Source organism: Pelodiscus sinensis, chromosome 21, assembly GCF_052426305.1.
Source record: "Pelodiscus sinensis isolate ZL-2025 chromosome 21, ASM5242630v1, whole genome shotgun sequence".
Lineage (NCBI taxonomy): Eukaryota > Metazoa > Chordata > Testudines > Trionychidae > Pelodiscus > Pelodiscus sinensis.
Window position 1 is genome coordinate 13,934,246 of NC_143072.1, and position 21,696 is coordinate 13,955,941.

Below are 21,696 nucleotides of genomic sequence, written 5' to 3' on the forward strand. Positions count from 1 at the left end.
GTCGCCCATACAGGAGCTCGAATGGGGAGAAACCCGTTGACGCCTGGGGGACCTCCCGAATGGCAAATAACAAGGCTGGTAGGAGCTTGTCCCAGTGTCGAGGGTCCTCAGCCACGAACTTACGCAGCATCGTCTTTAGCGTTTGGTTAAAACGCTCCACCAGGCCGTCTGTCTGGGGATGGTAAACCGTCGTCCTCAGAGGGTGGATGTTCAGTAGCCGCGACAGTTCTGCCATCAGCCGGGACGACACATTGGTCCCCTGGTCGGTCAGGATCTCCTTCGGTATCCCTACTCGTGCAAACAGTTTAAAAAGTTCCTCGGCAAGAGTGCGGGCGGTGGTATTACGTAGGGGAACCGCTTCTGGGTAACGGGTGGCGTAGTCCACCACCACCATAATGTACTGACAGCCTGAGCTGGCCTTTTCTAGGGGTCCCACCAGGTCCAACCCGATCCTTTCAAAGGGGACCCCTATCACGGGCAGGGCCACCAAGGGGGCTTTCGGCACCCCCTTTCTACTGGTGAGTTGGCACTCGGGGCAGGATTCACAGAAGGCCCTCACGGCGTGGTGTATGCCCGGCCAAAAAAACCTCATCCCTATCCGTTGCAGGGTCTTTTCTCGCCCGAGGTGGCCAGCCCAAGGCAGCCGGTGCGCCAGCCGGAGTACGGCGTTCCTAAACCTGTGGGGGACCAGGAGCTGCCAGATGTCTTCCCCCGTCTGGGGTTCCCGGACCACCCTATATAGCCGATCTGCCTTCACACAGAACCGCGGGCCTTGGGGCTTATGGGGGTCTTGGCTGGTCCCCTCCCCTGGGTCCTGTACCTGCTCCCAAGCTCGACTCAGGGTCTGGTCTTCCCTTTGCTCTCTCATAAAGTCGCCCTCTACTTCTAAGGTTTCGATTTCCTCCTCCCAGGCGGGGTGGTCTCCCCGGTTCGGTGGCAGGCCCGTCGCTGTTCCTGGGTTCGGCCTCTCCTCCCCCCTTAGACTCTTGCCTTGGGCGGCTTCCTCCAGGTCGTGTAGGGGGTTGCCCTGCCCTGGCACTGACTGCTGTCCCCACTCCCGCAACACCCGGCCTAGGCCTCTCCAATCGCGGCCTAATATCACGGGGTAGGCGAGCGTCGGGACCAAACCCACGCTATAGACCCCCACCTCCTGGCCATCATCTAGCTGCACCCATGCTGTCGGGTACGCCCGTACGTCCCCGTGTACACACAACAACCGGATGGGGCCCCCGGCTGGCTCTGGCTCAGATATTAGGTCGGCCCTAACTAGGGTCTGGCTGCACCCTGAGTCCACCAGTGCCACCGTGGGGTTCCCTTCTACCCTAAGTCTCACCACCATTTTAGCAGGGTCCGTTGGCCCCCTACCAGGCTCGGCAATCGGCGCTGGCCCAAAGGGGCAGACCCCGGGGGGCACCGCCCTTCCCTGGGCCCCCAACTGGCTCGCGACCTCCCGCTCCCATCGGTCCTGTCGCTCTTGTAGGCCTGCCAACTGCCTCCGCAGTTCGGTCAGGTCCCCTTCATACCGCTGTCGCCAGGTCAGCAACCCCGGTTTCTGTCCCCGGGGTTCTCGCGGCCCACATCTACCAATCCCCTTTGCCAGCCCCTCTGTCCAGGGGCGGGGTCGCGCACCCACATTCTCCACCATGTGTCGGGGGGCTCGCCCCTGTCTTGGGGTTGCCACCCCCATCCGGGGCCTAACTCGGGCCATCTGGGCCTAGCCCTCAAAGTACACTGCCCCTCTCACAGGGGAAATACGGCCCACCGGCCTAGTCCCAAAGTACAATGCCCCTGTGCTAGGGGAAATACGGCCTCCCGGCCTAGTCCTCAGTTTGCAGGCCCGGAGGCCTAGTTCACAGTTTGCAGGCCCGGAGGCCTAGTCCACAGAGTGCAGGCCCGGAGGCCTAGTCCACAGTTTGCAGTTTGTTACCCTGTTCCCACGTGTCAGGGTCTCAGGCAGCAGGGGTAGGGGGGTCCGGGCCCTCCCTCTCCACCGGACCCCGACCCAGGGCCCTAATAGTTTCGGGTGGTTCCCACCACCGGCTCGGCGGGGGCTCCTCCCCGCAACGCCCCGAGCCCTCAGGGGCTTCTCCAGCTCCCTGCCCTGGGTCGCTTCCTACCCCCTGCTCGCAGCCTGCCGCGGTCCCACCTGTCGGCGCCGGTCGATGGGCTGTAGTGGTCCTCCCCCTGGCAGCTGCAGAGTCGGCGGGGTCCGTTCCAGCACTCGGGTCGCGGGTGGTCGGTCGGCGGCTCCGGCGTTGGGGCCGAGCCCGGCAGAGGCCCGGCAGCAGCACGCTCAGCTCCCCTGGCGACTCCCTCTCTGGCCAGTGGTCGCTAGCTCCTGCTCGGGTCGCAGTCCGCCCTTTCTGAGCAGGCCAGCAGCCTTTTATACCTTGGCTCCCTTTGGAGCATGCCCAGTAGGGCTGTGTGGGTGGGGCCCTCTCCGCCCCAGGCCCCAGGTGGTTTCCCTGGTCTTGAGTGCGGGGCGGGGCCGCCCCGTCACACACCCCCCCCCCTTAAGTGGGTACCTATCCTCTCGCCCGTTCCCGTCTCTTCTTCCCCCCCTCTGGAAAGGAAATCAGCATTCGTGTGCGCCTTCCCTGGGCGATGGGTTATACTGAAATTGTACGGCTGTAAAGATAGATACCACCGCATTAAACGGGGGTTCGTCTCTTTCATGCTATTTAACCATTTCAGGGGGGCATGGTCTGTCACCACCTGAAACGTGTTGCCCAATAAATAATATCTTAGGGCGTCTATAGCCCACTTTATTGCCAGTGCCTCCTTTTCTATGGTAGCGTAGTTCTGTTCTCGTGGGAAGAGCTTGCGGCTCAAATATACTATCGGGTGCTCCCCTCCCTCTGCCTGTTGGGACAGCACTGCCCCCAAGCCTCTTTCTGATGCATCCGTTTGCAGTAGGAAGGGCTTTGAAAAATCTGGGTGGAACAGGACCGGGGCTTTAGTAAGCTGGTCCTTCAGTGTCCTGAAAGCCACCTCACAGTCCGCTGACCATTGTACCTTGTTCGGCTGGGTACTTTTCGTGAGGTCAGATAGAGGGGCTGCAATGGCCGCAAAGCCGGGGATAAACCGGCGATAGTACCCCGCAAGCCCCAAGAACTGGCGTACCTGCTTTTTGGTTGCGGGTGTCTTGCACTCCTGCACGGCTTTCACTTTGTCCACCAGCGGTCGTACTGTCCCTTGCCCGACCGTGTACCCCAAGTAGGTTACTTCCCGGCGTCCCAGCTGGCATTTTCGCGGGTTGGCTGTGAGGCCGGCCTCCTTCAGGGACTTCAATACGGCTTCTAAATGCTGCAGATGGGCCGTCCACGTTGGGCTATAGATCACCACGTCATCTATATATGCGGCTGCGTAGGCGTGATGGGGCTGTAACAATCGGTCCATTAATCGTTGGAACGTGGCCGCTGCCCCATGCAGTCCGAATGGCATGGTCACGAATTGAAACAGGCCCCATGGTGTAGGGAAGGCCGTCTTCTCCTTAGAGGCTGGTGTCAGGGGGATCTGCCAATACCCTTTCGTCATGTCCAGGATGGAGAAGTATTCCGCTTGGCCGAGCCGTTCCAAGAGCTCCTCGGTTCGTGGCATCGGGTAGGCATCGAACCGCGAGATGGCATTCACTTTCCGAAAATCGATGCAAAATCGCGTCGTGCCATCTGGCTTCGGGACTAGAACGATGGGACTCTTCCACTCACTATGAGATTCCTCCACCACTCCCATATCTAGCATGGTCTGGAGTTCCCGCTGGACCGTTTCCCACATCTTCCTAGGGAGGGGCCTGTGTTGGTCTCGCACCTTATGGCCTGGCCGGGTAGCGATGTGGTGATGCGTGGTGTGGACGCGGCCGGGTTGAGTGGAGAAAAATGGCGCGAACCTCTGGGCCACTCGCTGTAATTCTCCTCGCTGTACTGGATTCAACTCGGGCCCCATCGTTACCTGAGCCTCCCCCTGGAGGTCCTCTACGGCTGGCCCGAGCTCTGGCTCCGGGGGATATGGGGTGACCAGTAGTCCTTCGGCGGTCTTCCACTCCTTCAAGAGGTTGATGTGGTATAGTCGTACCTCTCTCCTCCTCCCCGGCAGCCTCACTTCGTAGTCCACCGTCCCTATTCGCCGGACCACCTCGAACGGGCCTTGCCATCGTGCCAGTAGCTTGGACTCTCGGGATGGCAGTAGGACGAGGACGTGGTCCCCCGGTTCAAAAGAGCGGAGTTTGGCCCCTCGGTTGTAATATCGGGCTTGGACCTCCTGCGCCTGTAGGAGGTTAGCCCTGGCAAATTCCCCTACCTTCCGCAGGCGTTCCCGCAGCTGTAAGATGTAGGGTACTGTCCCTTGTACCCGCGATTCTTGTTCTTCCCAGCTCTCTCGTAAAAGGTCGAGTATTCCCCTCGGCTGTCGCCCATACAGGAGCTCGAATGGGGAGAAACCCGTTGACGCCTGGGGGACCTCCCGAATGGCAAATAACAAGGCTGGTAGGAGCTTGTCCCAGTGTCGAGGGTCCTCAGCCACGAACTTACGCAGCATCGTCTTTAGCGTTTGGTTAAAACGCTCCACCAGGCCGTCTGTCTGGGGATGGTAAACCGTCGTCCTCAGAGGGTGGATGTTCAGTAGCCGCGACAGTTCTGCCATCAGCCGGGACGACACATTGGTCCCCTGGTCGGTCAGGATCTCCTTCGGTATCCCTACTCGTGCAAACAGTTTAAAAAGTTCCTCGGCAAGAGTGCGGGCGGTGGTATTACGTAGGGGAACCGCTTCTGGGTAACGGGTGGCGTAGTCCACCACCACCATAATGTACTGACAGCCTGAGCTGGCCTTTTCTAGGGGTCCCACCAGGTCCAACCCGATCCTTTCAAAGGGGACCCCTATCACGGGCAGGGCCACCAAGGGGGCTTTCGGCACCCCCTTTCTACTGGTGAGTTGGCACTCGGGGCAGGATTCACAGAAGGCCCTCACGGCGTGGTGTATGCCCGGCCAAAAAAACCTCATCCCTATCCGTTGCAGGGTCTTTTCTCGCCCGAGGTGGCCAGCCCAAGGCAGCCGGTGCGCCAGCCGGAGTACGGCGTTCCTAAACCTGTGGGGGACCAGGAGCTGCCAGATGTCTTCCCCCGTCTGGGGTTCCCGGACCACCCTATATAGCCGATCTGCCTTCACACAGAACCGCGGGCCTTGGGGCTTATGGGGGTCTTGGCTGGTCCCCTCCCCTGGGTCCTGTACCTGCTCCCAAGCTCGACTCAGGGTCTGGTCTTCCCTTTGCTCTCTCATAAAGTCGCCCTCTACTTCTAAGGTTTCGATTTCCTCCTCCCAGGCGGGGTGGTCTCCCCGGTTCGGTGGCAGGCCCGTCGCTGTTCCTGGGTTCGGCCTCTCCTCCCCCCTTAGACTCTTGCCTTGGGCGGCTTCCTCCAGGTCGTGTAGGGGGTTGCCCTGCCCTGGCACTGACTGCTGTCCCCACTCCCGCAACACCCGGCCTAGGCCTCTCCAATCGCGGCCTAATATCACGGGGTAGGCGAGCGTCGGGACCAAACCCACGCTATAGACCCCCACCTCCTGGCCATCATCTAGCTGCACCCATGCTGTCGGGTACGCCCGTACGTCCCCGTGTACACACAACAACCGGATGGGGCCCCCGGCTGGCTCTGGCTCAGATATTAGGTCGGCCCTAACTAGGGTCTGGCTGCACCCTGAGTCCACCAGTGCCACCGTGGGGTTCCCTTCTACCCTAAGTCTCACCACCATTTTAGCAGGGTCCGTTGGCCCCCTACCAGGCTCGGCAATCGGCGCTGGCCCAAAGGGGCAGACCCCGGGGGGCACCGCCCTTCCCTGGGCCCCCAACTGGCTCGCGACCTCCCGCTCCCATCGGTCCTGTCGCTCTTGTAGGCCTGCCAACTGCCTCCGCAGTTCGGTCAGGTCCCCTTCATACCGCTGTCGCCAGGTCAGCAACCCCGGTTTCTGTCCCCGGGGTTCTCGCGGCCCACATCTACCAATCCCCTTTGCCAGCCCCTCTGTCCAGGGGCGGGGTCGCGCACCCACATTCTCCACCATGTGTCGGGGGGCTCGCCCCTGTCTTGGGGTTGCCACCCCCATCCGGGGCCTAACTCGGGCCATCTGGGCCTAGCCCTCAAAGTACACTGCCCCTCTCACAGGGGAAATACGGCCCACCGGCCTAGTCCCAAAGTACAATGCCCCTGTGCTAGGGGAAATACGGCCTCCCGGCCTAGTCCTCAGTTTGCAGGCCCGGAGGCCTAGTTCACAGTTTGCAGGCCCGGAGGCCTAGTCCACAGAGTGCAGGCCCGGAGGCCTAGTCCACAGAGTGCAGGCCCGGAGGCCTAGTCCACAGTTTGCAGTTTGTTACCCTGTTCCCACGTGTCAGGGTCTCAGGCAGCAGGGGTAGGGGGGTCCGGGCCCTCCCTCTCCACCGGACCCCGACCCAGGGCCCTAATAGTTTCGGGTGGTTCCCACCACCGGCTCGGCGGGGGCTCCTCCCCGCAACGCCCCGAGCCCTCAGGGGCTTCTCCAGCTCCCTGCCCTGGGTCGCTTCCTACCCCCTGCTCGCAGCCTGCCGCGGTCCCACCTGTCGGCGCCGGTCGATGGGCTGTAGTGGTCCTCCCCCTGGCAGCTGCAGAGTCGGCGGGGTCCGTTCCAGCACTCGGGTCGCGGGTGGTCGGTCGGCGGCTCCGGCGTTGGGGCCGAGCCCGGCAGAGGCCCGGCAGCAGCACGCTCAGCTCCCCTGGCGACTCCCTCTCTGGCCAGTGGTCGCTAGCTCCTGCTCGGGTCGCAGTCCGCCCTTTCTGAGCAGGCCAGCAGCCTTTTATACCGTGGCTCCCTTTGGAGCATGCCCAGTAGGGCTGTGTGGGTGGGGCCCTCTCCGCCCCAGGCCCCAGGTGGTTTCCCTGGTCTTGAGTGCGGGGCGGGGCCGCCCCGTCACAACTTGAATATATGCTAAACTGGTTACTTTATAGCTAAGACCCTAGATGGGGCTTAAAATGGGAGGAATTGCCTCAGACGGACGAGTAACCTTAATTGTGGAAAGCAAAGCTTAGACGAATGCTCTGGTGAAGATGTCAAGGCTGCCTTTTCTCCTCCAGGCAGCAAGTTTACACTGCTCTGAGCAGCTGTATTGGGAAGGAATTTTGGTTTTATTTCTGTGGAGCAATACCTTGTTCCACAAGCAGTGCCATTCATTTCAATGAGCTTCTGCCATAGAGTGAGGAACTATCTCCGCCAAGCATAGATGTCAGAATCTGGCCTTTAAGGAAGAACTAGCCTTGTACAATGTATCCTGTGTAAATGGCACAAACAGGCTTTTCTTCAGCTTCAATCATGCGTATCGTCCTGTACCAGTGCCTTGAGTAAATATAGGTTGGCAATGCAAGGGGAATTGCACTCTGTTTGTCAGTGCTAGATTATGTCTGCTGCTAGCATTCCTGAGTACACACTGTTCTTTGAGGAGTGTCCCTAGGGGTGCTCCAACTTTCGGTGTGTCAGCGCCGCTGTGCCTCTGTTTGGAGATTTGTGACAGCAGTGTCTGTGGGTGGCTGTGCCCGTGGAGAGCCGGTGCGTGTTCTGAAGAGGCTACTGCGCATGCTCAGCAGGTTGCCTTCTCGGTTTCTTCTCAGCCACCTACAGCTTCAGTCACAGCTCAGTAGTCTCCTCTTACCTCATTCATTATTTACCTAGCTATAGATAGTTTACCTCAGAAACCCTTCCTACTTCATTCTTGTTTAATTTCCTCTTAGTCTTTAGGAAAATTAGAGAGACCCTTGCTGGACAAGTGCTTAAAGGGACATACCAGTCCCTCACAAACTGCCCGCTCTCTAGGATATGCCTGGTTCGCCCAGATTCAAAAGTTGTATGCGCTGCAGGCTATTCATTTAAATCTCAGATGGGCATGAACAGTGCATTCGCTGTCTCGGGGAACAGCACACCACGGAGCACTGCCCACATTGGCAGAAACTGACAACCCGATCAGGGACAGCCCGTAAGCCTAAGCGAACTAGGCAGTTGCCTAGAGCACCGCTGGCCCGGGTGCCCGATGATGACGTCATGGGGCGCCAAGGTGCCCTGTGATGACATCATGGCTGTTGATGGTCATAGGGGGAGGGGCAGCCAATTGCGCCACCTGCTGGGGTGCCAGCTGCTGCAGCCGGCCTCAGGCTGCTCCTGAACCCAATCCAGACGATCAAGAGAACTACAATTGAAAATGCTCCAGATGGAGAAAAAGTCTCGGTTGGCTTCTGACCCTGAGCAATCTACCCTCCCAGACAAAAATCATCTGGGACGGGGTCAGAGAGAGTGGCTCCCATCAGATTGAGCCCAAAGGACTGGGAAAATGGTAACCCTAAGAAACGATCCTATTCTTCTTCAGGGATGGACTCCCCTGAGGAAGCCCTCTCTCCACAAAAATGCTGCACCTCCACCCCCAGCACAAAAGGGATCAGACAAGCAGCACGCCAGCAGGACCAGCAAGGAAAAAAGCCGGGATCTCAAGCACACACGATGTGTCTTGAAACAGACAACATTTGCAGGCCGCACCGAGCACAAGCGCTTTATCTGAGGCGGCTCCGCCGGCACTCAAAATAACTTGGCGCCAGCCTCACATACAAAGCAGCCAACGTTCTAATTAACACTGCTGCACATTCCACACACCTCCTGCCCCCCACTACTCTCTGCTCCGCCACTGATACTGCATTTCACAACGACAGCGGAGCTCTCAGTAAACTCGGCACCGGGGATGCCTCTCTTTGGCACCGATGGTTCCCTGAACACCTCAAGGTGTCCTCTCTAAGCCACTCCAGCTGCCCTTATATTTAGTGACGACGAGGACATGGTGTCCAAACCACCACATTTACTGCGACACGCCTTCCCTAAGACTCAACAACAACTTCAACAATGGCCGCTCCCACAGTGGTTTCCACCACATATCATGCCTAACTGGCCATACTGGGACCCTTGGATGGCTTATAGACAGCAGTAGCTTACACAGCCACAACAGCCATCTCACACACTAATGATGCAGTCCATTGAGCAATACAGTTCAGATGCAGAGGAACAGGATGTGACTATTACTGGGGAAGGGCAGAGATCACCCTCTTCCCCACTCACGCATACTTCCTCCACACCTCCTGATGATACGATCATGCCTCCACCATCAGATGTGGCAGCATCAGGATTTTCAGCCTGAACGGGCTGTACAGAGATTATTTCTCTCCCCTGGGCTAGGACACCAACCAGCTGCTGTTACCACGTGCTGACAGAGCCTGGTTCTTTCAGATCATTGCAATGGCAGATGACAAGCTGGCTGACACTACACTTCTGGTGTTCTGTAAGCCAGACTGCTTAGTCCTGGGGCTCAGGCCTGTGCTCTGGCCAGTAAATAACCCCCAACGGCCCCTTTCAAGCCTGACCCTGCTTACAGAGCAGGGCAAGCAAACAAGCGCCATTCAACAGTCTTGATAGGCCCCAGGACTTGGTGCAGGGCACGGTCAGTAAACAAGCAGAAGTTCACTTGCAGGAGAGGATACTGCTACCCAGGGTGTGAGATGGCAGGGGGGACGCAGGTCCTCCCTACTCCCCCGCTTCTCAGCCCAGGGCCCTGGTAGTGGCAGGACTGTCTGCCACTGTGGTCAGGGGGGATCCAGCCTGCGACACGCTGACTCACTCAAAGATAATGAGATCAGCCTGACTGTCGTCAGCCACCCCTGGACCCCTTTAAATTCCCCCTTGGAGTGTACCTTGCATCACAGCAGGTTCTTGGGGTCATTGGGGTCTGGACTAGGGATGTGAAAGATTAGTCAACTTATCGGATAGTCAACAAAGTTGTCAACTAGTCACTCCCCGCCCTTTGCTACCTCTATTAGAAAGAGGCAGTGGGGGGAGGAGGGGAAAGGGGGTACTTCAAAGCAGCAGCGCCACATGGAGCCTGGGGCCAGACCCTGGACTCCAAGCGGCGCTGCCTCTTTGAAATGCTGGGAGGAGCCTGACGCTGGGCACCCGCAGAGGCATTTCAAAGCGGCAGTGCCTCACAGAGTCTGGGGTCAGCAGGGAGTCCACATGGCACTTTTGCCTTTAAAGTGTAGCAACAGCCCTAGGGCTGTTTCCACACTTCAAAGCCATAGACACCCTATTGACTTTTCGATTAGTCTATTACCCGCAATTTAACATCCCTAGTCTGGACCCTCAGGCATGGCCAACAATTTCCTCATCGGTCTGGGGACCCAATGGTCCAGGCCAGTCCTCAGCCTCAACAGCCACCCAGTTCAGGAGCTCAGGGTAGGCCTCTGCTTCCACTGGCAGCTGGGGCCCCACTGAGCCCCTAGCCTGGGTTTTTATATAGCTTGCCCCTCCGCTTGGCCCATCCAGGTTTGGAGAAGGGCTCTTCCCCCTCCTGGTCAGTGGTGGCCACTCTGCGCCCCACTCTGAGGAGTGTGTGGTGCTGCTCCCGTCTCTCCCTCTTCCCCCCGTCCTGCTCCTCCTTCTTCTGCTACCACCTCCTCCACCGGCTGCCTGTCTGCCTGCCCTGCTGCTGCTACTGCTGCTTGGAGGAGGGGGCTACTGGCCTGCCCATCCCCGGAGGGAGAGGTACAGAGGACCCCACCACCAGCACTCGTCATCTAGGGGTTTCCCCTTCCTGGTTGACCTGCACCCCATCAAGGAGGAAGAAGAGACCCACCATTTGGACTCATGGAGGGGGTTTGTTTTCCATTACTGAGCTTGTTAACATCTGTGCTCCTGGGGTGGTGGCAAATTGAGTTGCTGTGAGAGAGGTGGGAGAAGAGTCGTGGAGCCCTCCCCCCCAGTCTGGCTGCCCTCCACTTCTATTGCCACCACCCCCCTTGTACAACCTGGACCTGCTCTTTGTCCCTCAGTGGGACTAGCCACTGAGCCTCCCTTTTCCACTGGGGACTGTGTTCGCAGCAGCGAGTGAGAGACTGAGCCCCACATGCGTTTGTGGGTGCATCCCCTCCCCTTGGACTTGGCCCCCCTCCATCACCGGCATTTGGCTGAGGGCCTCCCCCACCCCTTGCTCCTCCACCACAGCCGCTGGCTCCCCTGCTGCCTGCTCTGCTCTAGTAGCCCAGTTTGTTTCTCCTTCCCTCCCTGCTGCAGTCCTCCATGAGACTTAGTTTGTTACCTGCCCAGCTCCAAAAGTTTGTTTCTTTGCCTGCCCTGCCCCATCTCCAGCAGTTTCCTGGGCCGCCCCTCCGCCACCTGTGGTCAGTTTGCTGAGGTGCCTGCCCCATCCTCTCAGCTGTTGCCTCCCCCCGTGCTCCACCAGCCCCACCCTCCCATTGCTAGCATTTGCTTCCTCCCCTGAAACTCTCATTAACCCCCTGCCTACCAAGTGTGCCCTGGTCCCCTCCCCAAGCGCTCGTGTCCCTTTCCTCCCCCATTCACTGCCTTCTCGGTGTTGCCATAGACCCCCCTGTCCCATCCCATTGTAGCCAGAGGAGCCAGCACCCCTGCCCTGCACCTGTGACCTTGCCCTCTGTTGTATCCCACTAGCGCCCTCCTTCTCTGCCTCCAGCCTTGCAGGGAGGAGTGGTTGCCTTTCCCGCCTTCCCCCTCGATCGCCCCATTCGTGCTCTTCCCTCCTTGCACACACTCTACTGGGAGGGAGTGGTTGCTTTCCCCATCTCCTCGACCCCCAATCGTGCACCCCTCTTCACGCCGCTGCCCCTCTCTTCAGCACCCTCCTCCTCTGCCCCCAGCCTTGCAGGGAGAAGTGGTTCTTCCGCCCCTCCCCTTTGCCTAAGTCCCTCCACCATTTGGTGCCCTCCTCCCCAGCCTCCAGCCTAGCAAGGAGGAGTGGTTGCTCCCCCCTTTCCCTCAGTTGCGCCCCTCCCCCACGGCCTTGCCGGGCATGCTCCCTGGTGAGCAGCACTATAAAAGGCCCTGAGAGCACTCACTCAGGGATGACCGCTGAAGGGGAAGGACCAGCAGAGCCAGCTCCAGAGGGGCCCACTCAGCCTGAACCGCCGCAGCCTCCAAGCGCCCAACAGGTTGAGGGGAGAAACTCCTGGCTGAGCAAGCAGTGGACTAAGCCACTGCTAATAGGCCCTGGGCTGGGACCCAGTGGAGTGGGAGGGCCCTGTCCCCCATCCCTCCCTCTGCAGTGCCCCGGAACAGAGGAAGGCCCAGAAGCTTATGGACTAGGCTGCAGGGCCATATTTACCCTGGAAGGGGAGCCTGATGTGGACTAGGCTGCAGGGTTGTAGTTACCCCAATAGGGGAGCACTGCAGAGACCCAGCCCCAGGGCAGTATTGACCCAGATATGGGGAGGGGGGTCTGGGACCCAGACACCAGCCATTGAGCTGCACAGACCCTGATGAGTGGACCCTCAGGGGGGATTCTAATGGTGAGACCCCGCTCAAGGGGGCCATGCCCCTTACCACCCTCCCTTTCAGGTTCTCTGTTTGCAAGATCAGCTTCCAAACAAAATGACTCTGAATTTTGTGCTGAAGGACTTTTTGGAAACTCATCCAGGTACTGGACAACTTTTCACTAAGCTAGAGTGGTCACCTGTGGTCCTTTTCTGCCAGGAAACAAGTCTATTGAGCTGGTAGAGTATCATGCACTAAGTGAATCATTCTGTTTTGATATTGGGTTACTTTTTCCAATGTGGCTAATACAATACTTTCCCATTAATTCATAATACACTTTTGTTTTGGGTTGTTGCATATCTGTATTAATTTAATCCTACTGTTTATTCACATGCCGATGAGTCTTCCAGGGTAACAGTAAGGGTTCTTTAATTTCTTTTGAGCCAAGGTTTAGTTACCATGTTTATATTCACGACTATCTACATTTGTGTTGCTGTCCTTACTGGCAATCTTCAAATGCCCCATAAATCCTTAGTCTTTCCTTTGTCATAATCAATGCACTAAACTATTGTTACAAAAAGAAAACTTCCAACCCACAAACACTTTTGTAACTATTGATATTAAATATTCATACTCTCTGTTCCCATGAGAGGTTCCAATGCATTATTGGTGATTATATTCTGTCTGAAGGTACCTCAGAGCTCAATGTTGGCCATGTTTGGGGCCTTTTGACCATTGTTGCGACATTATTTTAAAAGAAGAAATGAGGCTGTATCATGGGTGGCCCCACCTACAGCCCTGCCCGCACCATGGGGAGGGGAAGAGGCCACATGGCCCCAGCCAGCCTGAGCCTCCCTCGCCCCCAGAGCAGCAGGAAGGAAGGCGGCCGCAAGGACCAAGCCTCTCCTGCACCATGAGCAGTGGGAAGGGAGGTGGCCGTGTGGCTCCAGCCTCCCCAGCCCCTGGAACAGCGGGAAGGGCAGGCGCCGGGGGCGGATAGAACACCTACAGTAGGGTTCTGGGAGTGGAGTGTGGGCGGGGCCAGGCTGGCAGTTTGGGAAGACAAACTTCCCCCGCGTAAGCCACCAGATGCCCGGGACAGGAGTTGAAGTTTCTTTATGGACACTGAGCAGGCATGGATGTCTGCTTTGCTAGGCAAAGGGGGGCTCTAGGCAGCCTCCCCTCCCTGCTTCCAACTGCCATGTGGGGTGGCTGTGGACTGTTAGTGGGGTTCCGGTAGGTTCCAGGGTGGCTGGGAAGGCAGAGTAGCAGGGACCCTCCTCAGCAGCTGGCCCCCGAAGCTGCATGGCACAGACACCAGGCTCCAGTAACAGTGGATAGGAGCTCCCTGCTGCTGCAGCACTCCAGCTCCAGGAGGATTGTAAGCCCTGCTCTGCAATGACCACCGCACCCAGCTTGCTGTGCTGTTGCTGGCCGGTTTGCTTCCCTCCTCTCTTGGCCCCTCACCCATCCAGTCCCCTTCACTGCACTTTGGCCCAGGGTGGGCAGAGTGAGCCTTCTCCTTGCTGCCCCTCTGCTCTGCCTTTGCCCTCTCCCTGCTCGGCTGGCTCCTCTCGTCTTGCTAGCATGTGGAGTGGCGGTGGGTTTGGTTTCACTTTCCCTGTCCATTTACTACTGAGCCTGCTGCTTGGTGCTCTTCTCCCCTTGCCCTCTTCCCCACACGTGCTCCCCATCGCCCTCATCCCCCTTGATAGTGTGTGGAGTGGTGGTGGGTGTTGCCTCGCCTAATGAAGTCTGCAGAGATAACTGCCCCATCCCCTCCCCTTTTTGCCCTCTCCCCGCAGGCTTCCTGTTTTCTGTGCCCTGCAGTGGAGTTGGAGGTTGGGGCAGGAATGAGACAAGTGGGCGTGAGGGAAAAGGCAATGAGGAAGAAATGGGAGTGAGGGAATGAGGGAGGGGGATGGAGAAGGAAAGGGGATGAGTAATTGGGAGGGAAGGGGGGAAGCAGGAGTCTGACATGAAGTTTCCCCTCAGCAGAAGCTGGGGCTTCCGGGTTAAGCAGGTCCATCCTGACAAGCCCTGCTCCCCTTACACCTGGACTCATCCAACAAGCTTCCCAGACTCCCACCCCACTTAGCCCTAGCAAGCTGCACCTATCCTATGAAGTCTGACCTCCTCAGCACCTGGACCGCACATCAATCCCCACCTCCCTCTGACTCCTCTATTGAGGTCAACTAGAATCCCATTGCCCCTACACCAGAACCCCCACACGGAGCCCCTGTGGATCCAGATCACCCACTGAGCTGCCCACACCCAGACTGCCCCACACTCGGATCCCCCACAATAACCCCTCCGCACTTGACTCGTGCTGGTCTGGCTCAGGATCCGGGTCAAGTGCAGCCTCACTGCCAAGTTCCTATACTGGAGGAAGCTGGGCTTTCAGGGAGATCTCCCAACCTCAGTGCAGCCAGTGGCTTCTGCTCCCCATTGCTAGGAATGTGAAGACGAGGCGTTTTCTTAATGGCCTTCCTGTCACCGTCTTCCAGTAGGACACTGGACACAGCTGCACTCTTCGGGTATGTCTACACTACCCTCCTAGTTCGAACTAGGAGGGTAATGTAGGCATACCGCACTTGCAAATGAAGCCCGGGATTTGAATTTCCTGGGCTTCATTTGCATAAGCGGGGAGCCGCCATTTTTAAATCCCCGCTGGTTCGAACCCCGTGCAGCGCGGCTACACGGGGCATGAACTAGGTAGTTCGAACTAGGTTCCTATTCCGAACTACCATTACTCCTCATGAAACGAGGTGTACCGGTAGTTCAGAATAGGCACCCTAGTCCGAACTACCTAGTTCGAGTCCCGTGTGGCCGCGCTGCACGGGGTTCGAACCAGCGGGGATTTAAAAATGGCGGCTCCCCGCTTATGCAAATGAAGCCCGGGAAATTCAAATCCCGGGCTTCATTTGCAAGTGCGGTATGCATACATTACCCTCCTAGTTCGAACTAGCGGGGTAGTGTAGACATACCCTTCCATATTAACGGAGGAGGTACAGGGCCTGAGATGCAGAGCTTGCAGTAAGGGACTGGGCTGCAGGAGAAGGTGTAGGGTCTGGGAGGGAGTTCGGGTAAAGGAGGCAAGTGTGACCTGGGGAATGGGCCTAGGGTGTAGGAGTGGGGGGAGGGGTTTGGGCTGTGACCTAGGGCAGGAGGGAGTTGTGACTTGGGGCAGGGGTTTGGGTTGTGACCTGGGTTAAGAGAATGGGGTACAAGATCTGGGAGGGGATATGGGGGCAGGGGGTTTGGTTTTTGTGAGGTGGGGGGGGCTAAGTGTTGGGGTGCCAGAGGCAGGCTCTGACTGGGAGACATTGCTTGACTCCCAGCCAGCAGCCTTCCCAAGCAGACTCCCTGCCTGCCCTGCCACTGCACTGGCTGCAGGATCCTTGTTTCTGAACAGCTAGGAGCCCGAGGGGAGGAGAGGAGGTTGCTTCCCCAGCTGCCTGTTGACAACAGGCAGCTCCCATTGGCCTGAAACCAGCCAATGGGATTCTGTTGGGGGCAGGAGCAGCGCATAAATCCTTTCCTCCTGCGCAGGAGCACAGCTGTTCAAACATCCCCGCAACATTGGTATGTCTCAGCAGTGTGCCAGGTGCACTGTGGCAATCCATGGGCTGGATCTGGTGACTTAGTGGGCTGCATCTGGTCGCTGGAGGGTATTTTGCCCAGGATGGATTTTAGGGTTTGTCAAGGGTAGTTTTTCCACTTTTTTTAAAAAAATCCCAGCAGATAAGGAAGTTAATTATCCTGTGCCTCAGTTTCTCCATCTGAAAAAAGGGATGATAATAATACTTGCCTGCCTCATAGGAATTTGTGTAAGTTCATTGGGTTTAGTTGGGTGTTTTGATGTCATCAGATGGAAAGTGCTGAGAAGTGCAGTTTTCCAGAGCGTTTTTTACAATTTCAAATTCTTTCTGCATTATTCATGCAGTTTCCACTGCTCCTGGAGTGCAGGAGCATTTCAATTTCAAGGGGCTTTATGGGATGGCTCCTTCCATTGTGTGATGCTGGCCCAATTTGCCAGAAGAGGAGGGGTAGTGAGAGCAGGGCTCCGCCAGGCCTCCTCCATCATCACCTTTCAAAAGGCTAGTCAAAGATGCAGGTAGGCCAGTCAGCCTTATTCTCTATGGCTGTGTCTAGACTGGCCAGTTTTTCTGGAAAAACTTGCCAGCTGTCTACACTGGCCACTTGAATTTCCGCAAAAGCACTGACTTCCTACTGTCTGAAATCAGTGCTTCTTGCGGAAGTACTATTCTGCTCCTGTTCAGGCAAAAGTTCCTTTTGCCCAAAGCTTTTGCGCAAAAGGGCCAGTGTAGACAGCTCAGATTTGTTTTCCGCAAAAAAGCCCCGATCGTGAAAATGGCGATCAGGGCTTTTTTGCGGAAAAGCACGTCTAGATTGGCACAGACGCTTTTCTGCAAAAAGTGCTTTTGTGGAAAAGTGTCCGTGCCAATCTAGATGCTCTTTTCCGAAAATGCTTTTAACGGAAAACTTTTCCGTTAAAAGCATTTCCGGAAAATCATGCCAGTCTAGATGCAGCCCTCGTGTGCTGCAGGGAAGGCTGCATCATTTGTGGCAGTAGGTACCCTGTGCTGGCTTGGTAAGTGGGACTGGGCAGAACAATAAATGGACAGAAGGAATGGGATCCCCCTTAGGATTTATGGTGCCCTAGGTGGGATTATTAAACCCCTATGCCTGACTTGCTCTTCCACCCCTTCCCCCACCCCTTCCCAGAGACCCCAGCAGCCAATCCCTTCCCTCGGACTGTGCTGCAGGCAGCGCATTCGGCTCTCTCCAGGACCCAGCCCTGCTGTTACATGCTCCACTGCTTCCTGTTATAGGTGTGCATAGCACATTTCATTAGGGTGTGCACATTTTTTTAAAAAATGTACTCTCTGACCCCCCCATTAGCCACATCCCTGAGCCCTGTTAACCACGCCCTGGCCCCCATGAGCCATGCCTCTGGAGGCAACACTCTCTGGGCAAGATGGACACCTGACCAAAAGTAAAAGGTGTCATGTGACCCCCCTCTAAGGACTCTTCCCACCATCCTCTTATCAACAGGGATTAGTTTGTCCCCCACCAAACCCCCCTCATGCAACTATCCTGCAATTGCATTAACCCAATGTGTGTGACATTAACTCGGGGGCAGAGAGGCTGGGGGAAGTGTTCCCTCTAAGGGGTGTGTCTAGACTACAGGGTTTTGTCGACAAACGTGGACTTTTGTCGACAACACTATACCTGCGTCCACACTGCCTCTGAGTTATGTCGACATAACATCGACAAAACTCAGCAGTTTTGTCGACGTATGTAAACCTCATTCTACGAGGAATAACGCCTTTTATCGACAGAGTTCTGTCGATAGACGGCATTATTGCATCTACACTGTCCTTTGCGTCCACTCTGTTATGTCGACAAAGCGGCTTGCTTTGTCGACAGAACTGGATGTAGTCTAGACGCTCTTTGTTAACAGAAGCTTTGTCGACAGTATCTGTCGACAAATCTTCTGTCGACAAAACCCTGTAGTCTAGACATACCCTAAGAATTTCCTCCCATGAGCAGAATGGATTTTGTGTTGTGCACCAGTACTGAGTTCATGTGGCTTGTTTGGATGTGCCACTGTGGCACCCAAGTTATTAATAAATATCTTATAAATCTCTACCTTTTCCCTCTGCTGCAATGTCTCCTTCTCTTGCTCCATCAGCTCCCCTGCCCCTTAACCCCTTCCCCTCCTCTGCTGTCCTGACTCCTGCCCTTCTCACTGCCGTCAGCCTTCCTGAGACCTACCCCCCTCCACCAGCCCTTTTCTCCCCCATGCCCACTCCTCCAGTAGCCCCACTCTGATCATGTGAGCTACCCTTCCTTATCCCTCTCCTAACACCTCCCTCTACACAGCTGCCCTGCCTCTCTCCTCTGGTACTGGTCCCTCCCCTGCAGGTGTCTGCCCTTCTGCTTCACCTCGGGAATTCCCTTGCACCTGCACCTTCCCTTACCCCTGCACCTTCCTGGTGCCACCCTTTTCCCTCACTGCCCTTGCCTTCTTTGCCCTCTTTTTCCCTGATGCCCACCCCCTCACCATCCTCTGCCCCCATTCCCCTCATGCCCCGGTGCCCTCACACATGCCTTGCTCCATCCCCACCTTCCTCATGCCCACCCCTTCTTTCAAGCCTTCTCCCAGCACCTTCCCCTCCAGCCTCCAATGCCCTTACCCTCTCCTCTCCCAGCATCACCCTGTCCCTCTCCCACTGACACCTCCCCTCTTGCCCTTTTCCTCATTGTCTCCACTTGCCTCTCTCCCCCCCCCCCCCCGCATTTGTCTCTCTTCTCCATCCTGTCCCTTGGTGCCTGCCCCTTTCTTCTCCTGACCTACCCCCCTCCCATCATCACAAGCCCCTTCCTCTCCCACCCCTTCCTCCTATTTTTCCCGCACCTCTCCCCTCCCCTCCCTTCTGCCTTCCAGTTTGCAGAGCTGGAGTCTGCTGCGATCGGGCCCCAGAAGTCCCCACAGCCGCCATACTGCCTCTAGCCAGGCTCTGCTCCCCCGCGCCGCGGTCGGCGCGTCTCTTCCTCCTCCTTTCCCGATCTGCAGCTGGCTGTTTTTAAAAACGGTACCGCAATGTCACACCGATGTGGCACCGCCTCCTCTGGCATGCTGTGCATGACCCCTCCCTGGCGCAGCCCCAGCTCCACCATCTGCTGCCACCCAGGTTGATGGCGCATGCTCGCACCTCTCACGGTCGTGTCCGCTTTCCCTTCCCCCGGCCTGGTACCTTCCCCAGCCAGGGTCAGCTTGCCAGCCTCCTCGCCAGAGTCCCTCGGCCCGGTGGGGTCTTCTGGTGGGGCCGTAAGTGCCAGCAGTGCCCCTACCGGCTCCGGTGCAGAGCGCGAGCCTATGCTTCCCGTCCGTCCTAGCAGAGTGGTGCCCCAGAAAGAGTGGTGCCCTAGGCAACTGCCTATTCTGCCTATGCCTAAGGACGGCCCTGGCCAAAGGATCCCTTCAGAGAGAGCTCGGTTGGGGAGGGCAGTGACCTTGAGCAGCGGGAGCCTGGGGAGAGAGGGCTGTGAAGGGAAGAAATGGGGCACAGGGAGGAGGGATGCGGTGGCAAGGAGGAGAGAAGTTATTGGTAGGATAGGTCTCCGCTGTCTTCAGTCTCAACTCTTTCCAGTGGTTGGGAGATTATGTTTGCCTGGTGAGAACAGGGCTGGGGATTTGGTTCCTTTACCCCTGGGGATATTGGGTCTACCAGTCTTATACAGGCATTTGGCACCATCATGCTGCCTCAGTGGGACACTTTAACCTTCTTGGTACTGTGCGCTGGACAGGTGCTGTTGTTAAATCAGAAGCCAGCCTGTGTTTTACTGGCATGTCCCTTGGCAATTCTTATTCATTGTCTGAGGTGCTTACTGCTATTGAAGCAATCAACATAAGAAACCCTCATTTGTTTGTGTGAAGAAAAGAAAATGAGGTGGCAACATTTGCAGTTTGATTCTAGTCATTTCTTCTTGTCAGGAAGCAAATGCTAGCTGAGGGTAAGGCCTAACACCGTTTCTGATTGTGTGAAGAAAGGATGGAGGTTTCTCAATTAGCTTTAACTGGGGCTTGCCATTCTGTGTTCCTCAGGATCAATGAGAGGAGTTCCAAGCATTTGCAAGCTGTCTGCATGTTAAGTGTATAATAACCTGTGACTGGCATTTCTTATTCCCAAATTTAGTGCTGTTAATTATGTACTTTCTGCATATCTGGCAAATGGTACAAAACACGCTCTATTCTGTTGACAGAGAAATTGCAGAAAAGTGGATTTTTTTAAAAAAATTTGCTTGGTTTCAGGGGTTTGACTGGAAGGGGATAAGCATGCAGTGAACAGGGACAAAGGGTGCATAGGGAAGAGAGGAGGCAGACAGTGGGAAGGGAGCGGTGCCTGGGCTGGGAAGCTAATGCTTCCCCGAGTGGAAGCTTCACCAACTGCCCATGCTGAGCAGCTAATACTTCTTCCTACTGACTAGGAGATCAGTGTGAGGGTTTGGTGTGGAACTTCTGTACAAGACTGGAATCTGCCAAAGTCCCAAAGATGCAGGACCATGGCAAGTAGCTCACTCTCATGTAAGGCTTGCTCCTGAAAACAACAAAATCTAGGTGGATTGTGCTTCCCTTAGTCTCACTGACTTGGGTCAAAGTCTGTGTGTGAATGACTATGTATTAGCTCTCAGTTAGCAAGTGAGCAGTCAACCCACAGAAGAAGGGGCTCGATGAAGGAAGGGAAAATGTCTTCCCTGGTTGTGTTTGGTTAGAGGTAGGGAAAGAAGTAGGACAGGTTTTCTGTCTTACTCCCTGCAAAATAAATCACTGTATCAGATTCACACGCGAGGATTCCAGTAGAAACAGCTCCTTAGAGCCCTGCAAATCTGCGGATTTCCACTTTATATCTGTGGGTATCCACATCTGCGGCTATGGATATCTGTGGTTTATTTTTGCAGGTGTGGAAAAAAATGCACTTAGAACCCTGCAAATTTGTGGATACCTTCTTTATATCCAGGGGTATGCACAGCCATGGCTGTGGATACAGGTATACACTGTTCATTTTTGTTGATACAACATTTGTATCTACACAGGGCTCTACAAATCTGAATCCGTATTCCACTCAGATCTGAAATTGATTTCCCTCCAAGGCAAAAAAGAATTCCTCTTTGAATATAGGGAGAAGTTTGAGCCGTGAGCTTTGAATGAAATTTTACAGCCTGTGTTATGCAGAAATCCGACTAAATCATCAGAAAGCTTCTTTCTGGTGCCTAAATCTATGGGCCAGCTCCTCACCAGGTGTGAATCAGCTTAGTGCTGTTGAATTCAGAGCAATGCTGATTCCCTCCCCTGAGGATCTGGCCCCAAAAGAATCTGAGTCCAGAGATGGATGGCACTTGGTCAAGTTTGAGAGGAGCATTGCCAGCAGATCCAGAGATGTCATTATTCCCCTTTATTCGGCTTTGGTGAGGCCACATCTGGAGTATTGTGTCCAGTTCTGGGCCCCCCACTACAAAAAGGATGTGGACACATTGGAGAGGGTCCAGCGGAGGGCAACCAAAATGATTAGGGGGCTGGAGCATATGACTTACAAGGAGAAGCTGAGGGAGTTAGGTCTGTTTAGTCTGCAGAAGCGAAGAGTGAGGGTGGATTTGATAGCAGCCTTCAACTTCCTGAAGGGAGGTTCCAAAGAGGATGGAGAGAAGCTGTTCTCAGTAGTGACAGATGGCAGAACAAGGAGCAATGGTCTCAAGTTGTGGTGGGAGAAGTCCAGGTTGGCTATTAGGAAAAACTATTTCACTAGGAGGGTGGTGAAGCACTGGAATGGGTTAACTAGG